Source organism: Gopherus flavomarginatus, chromosome 1 (genome assembly GCF_025201925.1).
Source record: "Gopherus flavomarginatus isolate rGopFla2 chromosome 1, rGopFla2.mat.asm, whole genome shotgun sequence".
NCBI classification, from domain to species: Eukaryota; Metazoa; Chordata; order Testudines; family Testudinidae; genus Gopherus; species Gopherus flavomarginatus.
The window spans coordinates 116,735,365-116,751,529 of record NC_066617.1 but is presented as its reverse complement, the minus strand read 5'-3'; the positions used below and the strand labels follow the sequence as shown (position 1 = coordinate 116,751,529).

At 44.1% G+C, this 16,165-nt stretch overlaps 1 protein-coding gene across 13 annotated transcripts in view; it reads right to left on the bottom strand.

Moving 5' to 3' along the window:
* Positions 1 to 16,165, bottom strand: part of ERC1 (ELKS/RAB6-interacting/CAST family member 1) — a 604,755-nt gene that overhangs the window by 583,863 nt on the left and 4,727 nt on the right. For 9 of the 13 annotated variants that reach the window (XM_050918028.1, XM_050918075.1, XM_050918060.1 and 6 more), the window contains exon 1: positions 15,827 to 15,932. The exons of 1 other annotated variant lie outside the window; for it this stretch is intronic. The gene's annotated coding sequence lies outside the window, so the exon portion shown is untranslated. Of the gene's footprint in view, positions 1 to 2,853; positions 2,944 to 15,682; positions 15,774 to 15,826; positions 15,933 to 16,059; positions 16,141 to 16,165 lie in introns of those variants that run through there. 3 more of the 13 variants (XM_050918052.1, XM_050918035.1, XM_050918040.1) reach the window with 3 other exon arrangements.

The window sequence follows — 16,165 nt, the reverse complement described above, 5'->3', positions numbered from 1 at the left end:
ACCAATCCATGCAACAAACCTCGATGCCAACTCTGCCCACATATCTACACCAGCGACACCATCACAGGACCTAACCAGATCAGCCACACCATCACCGGTTCATTCACCTGCACCTCCACCAATGTAATATACGCCATCATATGCCAGCAATGCCCCTCTGCTATGTACATCGGCCAAACTGGACAGTCGCTACGGAAAAAGGATAAACGGACACAAATCAGATATGGCAATATACGAAAACCTGTAGGAGAACACTTCAACCTCCCTGGCCACACTACAGCAGATCTTAAGGTGGCCATCCTGCAGCAAAAAAACTTCTGGACCAGACTTCAAAGAGAAACTGCTGAGCTTCAGTTCATCTGCAAATTTGACACCATCAGCTCAGGATTAAACAAAGACTGTGAATGGCTTGCCAATTACAAAACCAGTTTCTCCTCCCTTGGTTTTCACACCTCAACTGCTAGAACAGGGCCTCATCCTCCCTGATTGAACTACCTCATTATCTCCAGCTTGCCTGCATATATATACCTGCCCCTGGAAATTTCCACTACATGCATCTGATGAAGTGAGTATTCACCCACGAAAGCTCATGCTCCAAAACGTCTGTTAGTCTATAAGGTGCCACAGGACTCTTTGCTGCTTTTACAGAGGAATATATGAATATTGCTCAAGCATGCAGGGGTGTAATTAGGAAGGCTAAAACGCAACTGGAGTTGCAGCTAGCAAGAAATGTGAAGGGTAACAAAAAGGGTTTCTACAGGTATGTAAGCAACAAGAAAAAGGTCAGGGAAAGTGTGCAACCTTTAATGAATGGGGGAGGCATCCTAGTGACAGATGATGTGGAAAAAGCTGAAGCACTCAATGCTTTTTTTGCCTTGATCTTCACAGACAAGGTCAGCTCCCAGACTGCTGTCCTGGACAACACAGTAAGAGAAGGAGGTGAGCAGCCTCAGTGGTGAAAGAGCAGGTTAAGGATTATTTAGAGAAGCTGGACATGCACAAGCCCATGGGTCCAGATCTCATGCATTTGAGGGTGCTGAGAGAACTGGCTGATGTGATTGCAGAACCACTGATCATTATCTATGAAAACTCATGGCAATAGGGGGTAGTCCTGGACAACTGAAAAAAGGCAAATATAGTGCCCATCCTTAAAGGGAAAAAGGAGAACCTGGGGAACTACAGACCAGCCAGCCTTATCTCAGTCCCAGGAAAAATAATGGAGTAGGTCCTCCAGGAAACCATTTTGAAGCATTTGGACAAGAGGAAGGTGATCCGGAACAGTCAACATGGATTCACCAAAGACAAGTCATGCCTGATCAACCTGATTGCCTTGTATGATGAGATAACTGGCTCTACGGATATGGGGAAAGCAGTGGACTTGATATATCTTGACTTAGCAAGGCTTTTGATATGGTCTCTCACAGTATTCTTGCCAGCAAGTTCAAAAAGTATGGATTCGATTAATGGACTATTGGGTGGATAGAAAGCTGGCTAGATTGTCAGGCTCAGTGGGTAGTGATCAACGTCTCAATGTCTAGTTGGCAGCAAGTATCAAGCAGATTGCCCCAGGGGTCAGTCCTGGGGCTGGTTTTGTTCAACATCTTTATTAATGATCTGGATGATAGGATGGATTACACCCTCAGAAAGTTAGCAGATGACACTAAGCTGGGGGGAGAGGTAGATACACTGGACGGTAGGGACAGGGTCCAGAGTGACCTAGACAAACTTGATGATTGGGCCAAAAGAAATCTGATGAGGTTCAACAAGGACAAGTGCAGAGTCCTGCACTTAGAATGGAAGAATCCCATGCACCGCTACAGGGTGCGGACCAACTGGCTAAGCAGCAGTTCTGCAGAAAAGGACCTGGGGATTACAGTGGATGAGAAGCTGGATATGAATCAGCAGTGTGCCCTTGTTGCCAAGAAGGCTAATGGCATACTAGGCTGCATTAGTAGGAGCACTGCCAGCAGGTCGAGGGAAGTGATTATTCCCCTCTATTCAGCACTGCTGAGGCCACATCTAGAGTACTGCGTCCAGTTTTGAGCCCCCCACTACAGAAAGGATGTGGACAAATTGGAGAGTCAAGCGGAGGGCAATGAAAATGATCAGGGGGATGAGGCACATGACTTATGAGAAGGGGCTGAGGGAACTGGGCTTGTTTAGTCTGCAGAAGAGAAGAATGAGGGGGGATTTGAAAGCAGCCTTCAACTACCTGAGGGGAGGGTTCCAAAGAGGATGGAGCTCGGCTGTTCTCAGTGGTGGCAGATGATAGAACAAGGAACAATGGTCTCAAATTGCAGTGGGGGAGGTCTAGGTTGAATATTAGGAAACACTATTTCACTATGCGAGTGGTGAAGCACAGAAATGGGTTACCTAGGGAGGTGGTGGAATCTCCATTCTGGGAGGTTTTTAAGGCCCAGTTTGACAAAGCCCAGGCTGGGATCATTTAGTTGGTGTTGGTCCTGCTTTGAACAGGGGGTTGACCTAGATGACCTGCTGAGGTCTCTTCCAACCCTAATCTTTTCTGATTCCCAGTATTGTATATTGTCCAGGGGCTGAAGAACATGACTGAATCCTGGTTTACAGGACTGCTGTGTCTGCTGCCCCAACAGCAATATGCTTTTAAGTACGGCATTTTGGCTTAGTATTGAACCTATGAGTTGCCTCTGTATCTCCGTGTCTTTTTTCACTCTCTTTGGCCATGGTAATGCTTTCCCTAGCAACTACCACACTATCCTTGGCCACTGCCACAATCTCTTGTGAGAGCTCCCTTTCTGGCCACAAATATTGCCTCCATGTCTTAAATAAATACATTTTAAAAAATAGTAAAGATTATGTAATGAGATCCACAACATTTTGTCCCAAGTTTTCAGTTTTTGTCTCCTCAGGTTGGCCAGCCACTCAGCAGTCAATAGAAGCCCTGGTCTTGAGGGTCATGCAACTGCAGGTGTGCTGGCTGTGAAGGCAAGAAAAAAAAGGCTGCAATTGCTCCTATTCCAGACAAGCTATGATAGCATTTTTTAATATACATGTGTGACTTTACCTTCTTGAGATTCTGGAAGGACAGAGATGTTAAGGAGAGTGCTGGGTGCAATGGGATGTGTGTGTGTGCACAATATATACTGTTTGGCTTTGCCACTATGCCTTGGAGGCTTGGGATGGGAATTATGTTGCTGGTCTGGCTTTGCAGTTGTGTTCTGCCTTGGAGGTGCTTTCATACCCATCCAATACCATGTGTTAGGGAAAGCAGGAGGCAGCATCTGGATGTGAACTGGGTAATTAACCCTGTTCAGCTGTCCTGACTCTCAATGACATTACAGCGAGACCAGTGACTAGGAGGCAAAGAATGGCCTTATTCAAAAAGGAAAAGGGCAGGCATGATATGCTGTAAAATTTATTCACCAAGATGCAGCCACACCCCTGAAATGTCTCTTGCAGAAGTAAAAGGGAGCTATGAGCTTTACCCGGGGAAAGTCACTATTTGGCTATCCCCCATAACATCAGGACAAAAACTGAGCAATTTCTTAGTCTTAGATTCTGCTTTATCTCCCCTGCAGACATGAAGAAAGTGCAGAGAAAATCAGATAGGATTCTGCAATGACTGTCAATTCTTTTCCCATAAGAATGCTTGTTACAGGGCATTTGTATCTCTGTAGGGAGCAGTAATTTTTGTATCTTTATAGGCATGTGATATCCATGCGTACCTCATGTAAACTGAGAAACTATGCAAACTTTTCCTGTAATCATCAGTAATTTTGCGCACACTGAATCTGCTGTGGAAGGGGTGTGGGGTAGAGGCTACAGCTGCACCATGCTGCCAACCACCATTTTGAGATGACAAACAGGAGTTGCTCAGGGAGGCTTTGTGGGGGGCAAGGCAGAGGAAGAGCATTCACTGGGCAGGACACATGAGGGGAGGGGAGGAGAAGAGAAGGAAAATAAGTAGATTGGTATTTGCCCTCCATGGTCCTCAAAACAATCAATAGTCAGTACTTTAGCATATGACAAAGGGAAATTACTTAGGTGGAGCAGCTGCCAACTTGGAAACACTTGCAGGGGGACCAAGCAAATAGTGTGTGCAAAGGAGGGAGGCAGGCCTGGAGACTCAAAGGATCCCAGCTCACATCTCCCTAATATAGCTGAGGCCATGAGGCACCCATAACAGAAATTAGCATGGCAGCACAAAAATAATAAATTGTAAAGATAGGTACTCTGACACACTACAATTCCTGCCTGATGATCTGCCTCTTGGGTCCTGGTCTGGATTTCTGGCTGGGATTCAGGCTCATTGCTGCAGGACAGGAATCGGGTTGGCTTTCTATCTGGGACCTCAGTTCCAAGGAGATTCTGACTGTTAGGGAACAGCTCCCCACTGGCCTCCCTGTGCTTATTCCCTCATAGTCTTGCTAGTTATTCGTAGTGGGGGGACGAAGAAAGAGGTGAGGAAGGAGGGGAAGAGAAAAGACTGCAGATTCCAAAACCTCTCTGTGTTGGGTGGTTACGTAGTTATGTAAAATCCTGTCCAGTTCTGGTACATGTGCCCAAATGGATTTTTTTTTTGTCATCACTAATTTTAATATATGTCCTTCTGAGCTGCTTGTCTTTATCCAGCACTGTTCACCACCCCACTCATCTGCTTTGCAATGTCCACAAACAAATCTTTATTTTTGTTCTATTCACAACTACTTCCAGTACTGACGCTTCATCCCAGATAGCGATAAGAACCATTGTCTCAGCACATGTCCATGCAGCTGCGCAAAGCATTCTATAGGGCTTCTATAGTGGAATCACAGCAATGCTGATACAGTGGAATCCAGAGATAAATCGGAAAAATCTGGCCCCCTGCAGCTTTTAAATGGTGCGACAGATGTGGCCATTTCCTGAAGTATCCTTGAAAAACCTTACTGCAGTGGTCCCCAACCTTTTTGCGGTCAGTAGCACATTCATGTTTTCAGAAGAGTGTGGTGGGCACCAACAATTTTTCAAGGTTTATTTTGTATTTCTACATTAAATAATATGAAAAACATTTAATATTACATAATATATGAATCCATAAGATAAAAAGGGTAATTTTACATGTAAAAAGGTATTAATTAAATTATTCGGCAATTACTCTTTCACCTTTCCATGTGAATTTGCTCTTTTTTATCTACCTGTAAGAAAAATTGAGTTTTTACAAATCAAAATATCAAACAGTTTTCATCTTATTTATTTTAAAAAAGTAAAACATTGTTGAACTGCTGGTCCAAATATATTTATTATTTTTACTTTAACATAGAATGAAGCTTGCAGCCCTGGAGTTCTCTGTCCCCAGCAGGCGCAGGGCCACGGCTTCTCTCCGTCTTAAGCCGCCACCCCTCGCCTGCCAGGGACCGAGAACACTGGCGCCTGCAGCCTACAGCCCTGGAGTTCTCTGTCCCTGGCAGCGGGGGGGCCGCAGCTTTTCTCCGGCTTATAAGCTGGAGAGAAGCTGTGGCCTGGTGCCTGCCGGCAAGAGAGAACACCTGCGCCCACAGCCTGCAGCCCTGGAGAAGCTGGAGAGAAGCCACAGCCCCGCACCTGCCAGGGACAGAGAATGCTGGCACCCATAGCCTGCAGCCCCAGACTACTCTGTTCCCAGCAGGTGCGGGGCCCCTGCTTCTCTCCCCTGCTGGGCACTAGGCGAGCCCTGCGCCTGCTGGGGACAGAGAACACGGTGCCTGCAGCCCACAGCCTGCAGCCTCAGTGTTCTCTGTCCCCGGCCGTGGCTTCTCTCCAGCTTAAGCCGCGGCCCTGCGCCTGCCAGGGACCGAGAACATCGGTGCCTGCAGCCTCGGAGTTCTCTGTCCCCGGCAGGGGAGGGGCCACTGCCTCTCTCCCCTGCTGGGCGCTAGGCGGGCACACATAAATGCCCCGGCAGGCGCCATGGCACCCGCGGGCACCACGTTGGCTTCCACTGCCTTACTGAATAACATTTATGTATATATTTGAGTCCATTGTATTAAATGCCACGGTTATATATTATTATAGGCCAGGATGATCACAGGACTATATTGAACAATGGGGCAGAGAATGATTTTTTTCGGACCATGTGTGCAAAGTAAAATTCCTGGGAAATATCTAGGGGGAGGTGAATCCAAATGCCTTCCACCAGATATTTAATGATCCAAACTTTTGAATCTATGCCCTGAAGAGAGCACCATTTTCTGCTAATCACCTGTTCCCAAAGGCTGGAGATCAAAGGCCCAAGTTGTATTACACACGCATGCGCACACACGCGCGCACACACACACACACCAGGCTGATCTGCGCAGTCTGGATATTTGTTCTATGCTATGACTGTTATGAACTTGTAACCACAGGAAACCACATTATAGGGTCCAAAGGACTGACTCCTGCTCAAGTCCTTGCTGGAGCTGAGGGGGTGGTCTCTGGCAAGCTTATTAGTACGTGTGTAGGTTATTTGACTGTTTTGATGTTTTCTCTGTAATGTTTTCACCTTAAGAATAAATGTGCTTGCTTATAAAGAACTATGTGGTAACTTAATTGTGGGCAGTTATGTTTATAGCCTCGGAAGAGAAAGCAAAGCACACACACTAGGCCTGTTTAAGCAGCAAAGAGTCCTGTGGCACCTTATAGACTAACAGACGTATTAGAGCATGAGCTTTCGTGGGTGAATACCCATGCATCCAACGAAGTGGGTATTCACCCATGAAAGCTCATGCTCCAATATGTCTATTAGTCTATAAGGTGCCACAGGACTCTTTGCTGCTTTTACAGATCCAGACTAACACAGCTACCCCTCTGATACTTGGCTGTTTAAGTAGTCTGGCTAGCTGAGAACAACTGTGTGTAGGGAACTGTGCAGCCTGGAAAAAAACAGTTTAGAAGGGAGAGAGAGATGGATCTCAACCCAAGAGTGGTAACAGTTGAGGAGCCAGAAGCCTAAAAGTACATGTCCTTTCTGGGCCAGAGGGGAAACAGAGGTACAGTTGCCATGAACTATGACAGGGACATCCTGGCAACTTAATACCAAAGCAGAGGAGAGCACACAGGGAAAGAGAGAGGTCAGTAACTGTCATTCACAAAGCAGTGTGTGATAGCTGATGTACACATGCCAAAATGGTGCACAATAGCATTGTGTCCACACAAACACACAGAACTAATTCAATCTGCAGCAAACTTAGTTCACTTTGCAGAAGGACTCCAAAGTTTGCAATAAATGTGGAGTTAATGCACTGTGACTGATTGTGCTGAGTATACACAACTGTTTTCAAGCCAGGTTAATTGAACTTAACCCAGTTTAAACCCCTTAAATTCAGAAGAACACTGTCCACACAGGAATTTAATGTGGTTTAACTAACCCACTTTAAATTCACACCTTTAGTTCATTTTGATTCTCTTTCTCAAACTTTTGTATAGACAAGCCCTAAGTCTAAGTAAAAGGGACTAAAAGTGTATTGTCCTGTGAATTTCAGTTTATCAGAACACTTTCCTAAAAATGTATGCCTTCTCTAAGCTACAGAAGACACAGGAAAAACCATAGCAATATTGATACAGTACAAAACTGGAAAATAAAAGTGCGAACACTTCTGAATAATAAATTTAAGGTAGTCTTATTAAAAAACTTTTAGTGTGCTAATTGTAACTCAATCACTCCAGAGGGCAAACTTAACATAGATTCAAGAAATTGCCTCCTCTTTGCCTTAGCCAGCATCTTGTCAAACTATTAATAGCTTCTTTAGTAAATGAAAATGACTGTCATGTCTCTGACTGAAAAGTAACTTCCCAAGTAACAGAAGGTAGCTGCTGCCACACAATCTGCTGTATCATAAGGACGTAATATCTAACATTCAGATTTATACTTTTACACCTTCAGTGAAAATGAGAGGAGAGAGCTAATTCAGCTCTCAAACAGCTTTGCTTAGTGGGTAGGGAAACTCCCCTTTACCACTCATAGAATTGAATTACCTGAGCTATGGAAAGCAACAACATCTTAGACAATTCAGAACTAGATGCCTGGTGGAAACGTAACTGAATTCACTGGAAGGATTCTGAAAGTGGGCCTACATAAAGGAATTCAAAACAAAGGGGGGGGGGGGGAAGTGTCAGGAAAAAAAGAGGGAAAGGGTTTTCCCAAAAAATATATAAAAAATTTCATCCAAGTGAAAACTTCCAGACATTTTATGAACAGCAATGTTCACTACACAGTGATTGAGTGCCTTAGGAAACGACAAATTTCACAACAATTTACAGATGTCCCAACCAAAATAAATAGGAGACTAACGAACTGCTATTATCTTGTGCACAGCACACAAGTATAGAATTAACAGTAACTGTCTTATTTCTGTATTCTAGAATCTAGGGGTTTAATTCAATTGGGAAGGGAGGAAGGATCACTGCTCCTTGTTAAAGAGAACCAGTGAATAATACATTTGGGAAAGGGATGAAAAGGGAGTTGTCTTGAGAAATGTTTCCAAATGAACCTGTGCTGAAAATCCTATATAAACAAGGGATTGTATCAGTGGAATTTGTACTTATTTATTACATTCAAAACAAATACTAGTTACCCCTGTGGCCCTGACAACAAGAGAGACTGAAAGGCATGAAGAAAATTAAAAAGGAAAGACGACACAAAAATAGCAATCAAAGATTGATTCATCTTTAGCAGACATACAGTGCTTTGGCACCAATTCCACATCTCTTTTATAAATTATGTTTTTATTGTAATTTGAATGTTATTTCATTTTTTTCCTTTTCTTTTTTTTTAAATTCACCTATCTGAAACATCAGCCAACCAACAAAAGCCACTGTGAGGAGGAGGGGGTTGACTTGTGACTGTATTTCTTTCATGTCTCACAGAGAAATCTCTCAAGAAAGTCTTTCAATAATGGTTAGAGGATCTCCAGGTGACCTTGATTTGCCATAAAACTGCTTCATTAACATAGAGACAACAATTTCTGACCCTAACAGTCTGAGGAAGAACACAACTACGTCACTTGTGATAAAAAAGTGTTTTTGTTTTGTAACCCCAAATGATAGCCACCCTAGGCAGTCTCCCAATTTGACTGATTAATTAAAGAAGAATAAAATGTAAGATGTTACACACACACACACATTCTGAAATAACTGGAGTATGTGATAATCTGATTTCTCTCTCCTCTTTCTGGATCCAGCTCTGCTTTCCATTTGCCAATTCATCACTTGCCTTTGTTAGCAGATAGCAGAAACAAAGCAGCTACACCTTGCTGCTGTAAGCTTCTTCAAACTAGTTACTGTATGAGTGATTATTTTTACTAAGAAAAAATGGGGGAGAGCAGCCTACAGCCTTCATTTATCAGCACAGGGGAAAACCTAGCTTAAAGCAAGACAGCAATGAGCAGAAAATGGCATTGTTCTAAAATCAGAATATACTCCTACCACCCACAATCCTCTGTATATGAAAGGCAGAGCCACGTTCTGCCTCAAAGCTCATTTCAGGTCTCTACCGTGGCTTCAGGTACACATTTCCTATCATGAAATCTATTAGAATTAACAATAAAATCTGGTGTAATCAGGAACAACCTGCTACATACTATTTTCACTTGAAAGATTTGTGTTTCTGCTAATAATGGATATTTTTCTTTAGACCTTTTACCATTCACAAATGTTATATAATCAAATATACTATAAAAACAAAAGCTACGCTGAGTTCAGTTTTAAAAAAAAAAAAAAAAAAAAAAAAAACACACCACTTTTTTAGATTAAACTTTTTCCAGTCCAAAAGACCTTCACCCCAAAATATTAATACCAGGCAAATCAAGACAAGGCGACTTAGTACTGCTTTCCTACCTTGTGGAAACCGTTGTGCACTCAGTGTCTTTTCCAGGCTTGCACAGAAGCACTAGCTTGGTGATTTTATTACTGTCAGCTTATTCTCAAGTACAATCAGGTAAATGTATTCAAATTAGTGTTGTCACCCAAATTCTCCTTCCAGAGGCATCTGTCTTCTTACTCACTAGTTAGGAATCAGATTGTTGTGGGTGGAGAAGTCAAGACTCTAACCACACACTTTTAGCATCAACCAACATGTAATATGTGATACATAAAAATTAATATGTACAAGACAATAAATTAAAGAAAGCAGATGCTATAACAAAAAAAACCAATAAATAATGAAAATCAATCAAGGATGAAAACCAACGGTGATATTAACTCTGATTAAAATAATTCTTACTCTTCTAACTTAAGAATGGGATTTTATCAGGACAATGATTAGAAGATTGCAGCAACATGTAGCTCATTCTCACAGTGCACACACAATAACAGAACTATTTCCTCAGCAATTGTGATACAGTTTCTCTCTCTCCCCCTCACTCTGGGTGGAAGTAGACCCTTAACTTCACTATAACAGTAGAATCATAACTGTAACCCTGTTGCCAATGGCCGTAAAAAAGCCCGAGCTCTTACTATTGCTTCCTCCATTGCGACCCACCAGTAACTATACACAGGTAGGTATTTATAACTCTGATTTTTACTAGTGTAGACAAGGCATTTGTTCAGAGCAACATATGTACCACCTCCTGAAATTGCACTGAGACCCAGCCATAGATACATGAGATACTTGCAAGAAGAGCAATAATATTATTTTCTAGCATTGAAAAGACGTTAGCAGTTTTATTTGTTAAGCTCTTTATAGCCTCTCATCACTGGCCAGCAGTATGCTGAAGCCTGCTTCCAGCAAAATGATTACAGATTTTCCTGAAACACATTCTGTTTATGTTTAGAAAATCTAAATGAACCTGAATGTTCTCTTCACTCCAGGAGAGTCAGCAAGGTCTCGATCTTACCATCAGACAAGGTTTTGCTGTCTCAGTGTCTTCACTGTAGAAATTATTGTTATCAGCTGATCATAAAATACAGCTATCTGGACAGTTGCATGTGTCTGTACTAAAGTGAATATATGCTGTCCAGCAAAACAAGTTAGACACTTTAAATCTACCCATAGCTTCCAGGTAACATAGCTAGGTAAGTGCTCTGGAATAGCTGCAGAAGAAGGAAAAAAAAATCACCCAAGATCTCTGCCAATCTGACCTGGGGAAAATTCCTTCCCAGCCAAAGCATGGTAATCAGTTAGACCATAAGCATGTTGGTGAGGCCCACAAGCTAGACACAGACTTGGAAAAGAAGAGCCCTCCCCATCTAGCATCCCATCTCCAGCAGTTGGAGATGTTTGCCACTAGCAGTTGCAGATGGGCCACAAGCCAGCATAGGCAATCTCAACATATCATCCCCTCCATACACTTACCAAGCTCAGTCTTGAAACCAGTTAGGTTTTTTGCCCCCACTACTCCCCTTGGGATGCTGTTCTAGAACTTCATTTCTCTGATGGTTAGAGATCTGCGTCTAATTTGAAGCCTAAACTTATTGATGGCCAGTTTATTATATCTTTTATTCTTTTGCAAACACTGTTCTTTATCTTAAATAACTTTTCCTTCTTTCTGGTGTTTATCCCTCTGATGTATTTATAGAGAGCAGTCATCTCTCTCCTTAGCCTTTGGTTGGTTAGACTAAACAAGCCAAGCTCCTTAAGTCTCCTCTGATAAGACAGGTTCTCCATTCCTCTGATCATCCTAGTAGCCTCTCTCTGCACCCGTTCCAGTTTGAATTCATCATTTTTAAACATGGGAGACCAGAACTGCACAGTATTCAAGATGAGGTCTCATCAGTGCTTTGTATAATTGTAATAACACTTCTCTATCTCTACTAGAAATACCTCATCTAATGCACCCTACTATTACATTAGCCTTTGTTATGGCCACATCACATTTACAGGATGACTACGACCTTCAATTGATTAATACACCCAGATCTTTCTCCACCTCCACCACTTCCAACTCATATGTCCCCAGCTTATAGCAAAAATTCTTTTTGTTAGCCCCTCAATGCATGACTTTGCACTATTATATTTCATCCCACTTCTATTACTTTAGTTTTCAAGGTCATCCAAATTTTCTTGTATGATATTCCTGTACTCCAGATTGGCAATATCGCCCAAATTTGTGTCATCTGCCAATTTTATTAGCACACTCCTACTTTGTGCAACAAGTTCATTAATAAAAACATTAAATAAGACTGGTTCCAAGACCGATCCCTGAGGAAATCCACTAGTAACTTCCCTCCAGACTGACAGGTCACCTCTCAGTATAACATGCTGTAGTCTCCTCTTCAACCAGTTCCTTATCCACCTTTCAATTCTTGTATTAATCCCCATCTTACTCAATTTAACTAATAAGTTCTCATGTGGAACTGTATCAAATACCTTACTAAATCCATGTAGATTAATCTATTGCCTTTCTTTTGTCTAGAAAATCAGATATCTTCTCAAAGAAAGAAATCATGTTGGTTTGACAAGATCTACCTTTTGTAAAACCATGCTGAATTTTATTCCAATTTCTGTTTACCTCTATGACTTTAACTACTTTCTCTTTCAAAATTTGTTCTAAGACAGTGGTTTCCAAACATTTGAGGGTCATGCCCCCTCTTACCTGTCAGTGCAGCTGGAGGCAGGGGGAGAAGAGATACAGACAGGGGTAAGGAGGTTGAGGCTGAGGCCACAGCTGGAAGTGGGTTTGGGGCTGTGAGCGGGCTGGGGACGGAGCCACGGCCAGGGGCCAAAGCTGGGAGCAGGAGCAGAGCCGCAGCCAGGCAGCGATGGGGGTCAGCAACTGGACCCAGCTTCACTCCCAGCCCATTCCACCCTTGGCCCTCAGCCAGGAACGGAGCCACAGCCAGGGGCTCAGGCTGGGGGTGGGACTGGAGCAGAGTAGGAGGTAGGGAAGGACCAGGTGGCACTCTCTCCCTGCCTCCCGCGGGGGCTGGCCTGGCCCCGCTGCACCCCCCCAAACGTTCCTCCACACCCCCAGGGGGACGCACTGCAGTTTGGGGACCTCTGATCCAAGACTTTGCATACAACTGAGGTCAAACTAACAAGCCTGTCATTTCCCAAATCACTTTTCCCCCGCCCCCTCCTAAAAATAGATACTATCTTAGCAATTCTCCAGTAATAAGTCACACCTCTGAGTTTACAGATTCATTAAAATCCTTGCTCTTGAGTTTGCAATTTCATGCACCGGTCCTTTAATTTCCATCCAAGGAAATTATCCAGGGTCCCTGATTTGGTCCCAAGCTGTTTGAAGTTGCCTTCCACCTCAGACATGGTAATTTCTATGTCCATATCCTCATTCCCATTAGCCACGCTGCCACTACTTCTAAATTCCTCATTATCCTTATTAAAACTGAGGCAAACTATTTGGTGAGGTATTGGGCTAACAACTGTGTGCCAGATTAGACCAGTAGAGGAGTAGCCCATGATTAAATTCACAGGTTAGTAACCATTTAGCCAGTCATGCCACTAACTAATTATTGGTGAAATAAGGGCCTAATAAAAGTTTATAACATGGTCAGAGAAACCGTGCTAATTCTCATCTAGAAAAGATTTTAAAGCATTCCTGGTTAACAGTTCTCCTGTAATATAAACAGGGCCTCTTTTTAACATTTTTATTCTCACTTGGTTTCAGCTAAACTTGTTTTAATAAACTTTGGCCAGCCACCATGGAAAAGATCCAATCATATTAAGTAGCATTCAAGAACCATGCTCTATCCCAAGTTTTTGGGCTGTGCCGTGACTATAGGTGTACTGTGTTTCACACAGCTCCCCCATTACAAGTGATCATAGATGAGCCACCAGTGGCCGTGTGTACTGCAAGTTTTACTTATAATGTTCACTATATACTACCGCCCTAGCCATATTAGTATAGTCAAGGTGCTAGTTTGTTTTTTTTTTAAACTAGTCTCATGTAACTCTACTCAGTACTGAGCTAAATGACAAAGCGATAATACCATTATGGGGTGTCAAATTCATTCTTTAGAGCTGGCCAAGGCATAAGTGCAGAACTATGCATTACCATTATTCAGCCAAAGACATCAAAGGGAGGTCTGCAGAATAATCAAGGACAGAATATGACAAACATATTCTTACCTTTACCAACTGATATGTCTGCTTCTTTTCGTATTTCACCATCCTCCTTACTTTGTCTTTGTGGATCTCTCTGCTTTCTTTTTCTATCTCTACACATGCTACTTTAAAGCCACTCCCAATTTTTCCCTAACACCATCAGCTTTACTCCCACACCATTCCCCACTGCCTATAATTAAATGATCCATGATAAAATTTGCTGATGACAACATGCAGTTTCATATTTAGGCTTAGGATTTAATACTCTAGTTAAAGTGATAGGGGGAGCAGGCAAATTCACTTTTCCCAGAGCTATTGTTTCAATATGTCTGCAGACTCAGGAATGTAGCACTTTATCAGTTTACACTCACTTTTCATTTGGAAGGTTAATTTACAGCCACCACAGATTAAAAACTCATTATTTTATAATGACACATTAGATTCTGCATGGTTTGGATAAAAATACCTCAAGTCAAACAGGTTTCAGTGTAGCAGCCGTGTTAGTCTGTATCCGCAAAAAGAACAGGAGTACTTGTGGCACCTTAGAGACTAACAAATTTATTCGAGCATAAGCTTTAGTGCGTTACAGCCCCACTTCATCGGATGCATGCCCACAAAAGCTTATGCTCAAATAAATTTGTTAGTCTCTAAGGTGCCACAAGTACTCCTGTTCCTCAAGCCGAACAGTGTAGCTGACATTCATACCATAAATAACATGACATTCAATAACAGATTTAAAAGTAGCCACTCTTCAAAAAAACCTTAAAAAATAGACTTCAGAGAAAAATTGCAGAGCTACAATTCATTTTCAAACTTGACGCCATCAATTTGGGCTTGAATAGTGACTGGGAATGGCTGGCTCACTACAAAAGCACTTTTCTGTCTCTTGGTATTAACACCTCCTCGACTATTATTGGGAGTGGACCACATCCACCCTGACTAAATTGGCCTTCAACACTGGTTCTTCACTTGTAAGGTAACCCTTCTCTTCATATGTGAATATATATTTATGCAGGTATCTGTAATTTTCACTCCATGCATCTGAAGAAGTGGGTTTTTTACTCACAAAAGCTTATGCCCAAATAAATCTGTTAGTCTTTTAAGGTGCCACAGGACTCCAGACTAACATGATAGACTAACATAATAGATAACATGATTGCCCCATCTAAGGATAAATAATTATTTTTTACATTAGACATTAAATGCAGTTACCAATGGAAAACACTGGGGTTGGATAACTGGAATTCAAAATGGGGGAGAGGGGAAGAGCTACTGTATTGGACACAAAAACCAAAGAGTCAAGATACATTTATTACATCCACAAGCCCTGAGTAATGTCACCAGAGAAGACACAGACACCCCCCCCCTTGTCCCCCGTCGGGAGGAAATAGAGGCAGGTTGCTACGATGCGATCCCTGCCGTTTCCGTTCCCCGTGCTGTCCCGCAGGAGCAGAAGGTGTCTGAGGGCAGAAGGAGCACAACGCCCCAGTCAGACACAGTTGCGAGGAGCTACAGGGGGTGCGAGGCGCCGGCAGGGCTGCCCCAGGCCCCGCGCCTCCCCCGCCACCAGGGAAGAGAAGGGGGCAGGCAGAGTCCGCTCCCTCCCAGCCGCCCCCAGCCCCACCCGAACCCCCCTGTTCTCCCCGCCTGCAGACAGGCCACCCGACCGGGGGGAGGGATCTCGGCCACTGCCGGGGCGAGACCCACCTGAGCTGGCGGATCCCCCAGTACCAGGCCGCCCCCTGGGCTCCAGCCTCGCATCCCGGCCGCATCCCACCCCGCAGCCGGCGGCTCCCGGTCCCCGCAGGCCCTGCCCAGGCTCCCCTCGGGTGGCGGGGGCCCGTCTCTCACCTGCTGCCAGCCCGCCCGCCCGGTGGCTCCGGCTGCTGCTGTCAGGGACGGAGGGGGGAGCACGGGGGCAGCGACACCAGCCAGCCTCGCGCTCGGCTCCTCCCCGCCCGCTCGGCTCCCTCCCGCGCCCCCGGCTCGAGACACTAAGTCCCGCCTCCGGCGCGAGCCTGCGAACCCCGCCCTCCTGCCGCCGCCGCGCGACACACCAAGCTCCCGCCCCCTACGCTGCGCACCAGAGCTCCGCCCCTGCGCGGGCCTCTCCTTCTGGATCACCGCCTGCGCCGCGCGAGCTAGGGCGAGTCTGACCGCTGGGCTGCTGCTGCTGGACCCTGAGCGCGC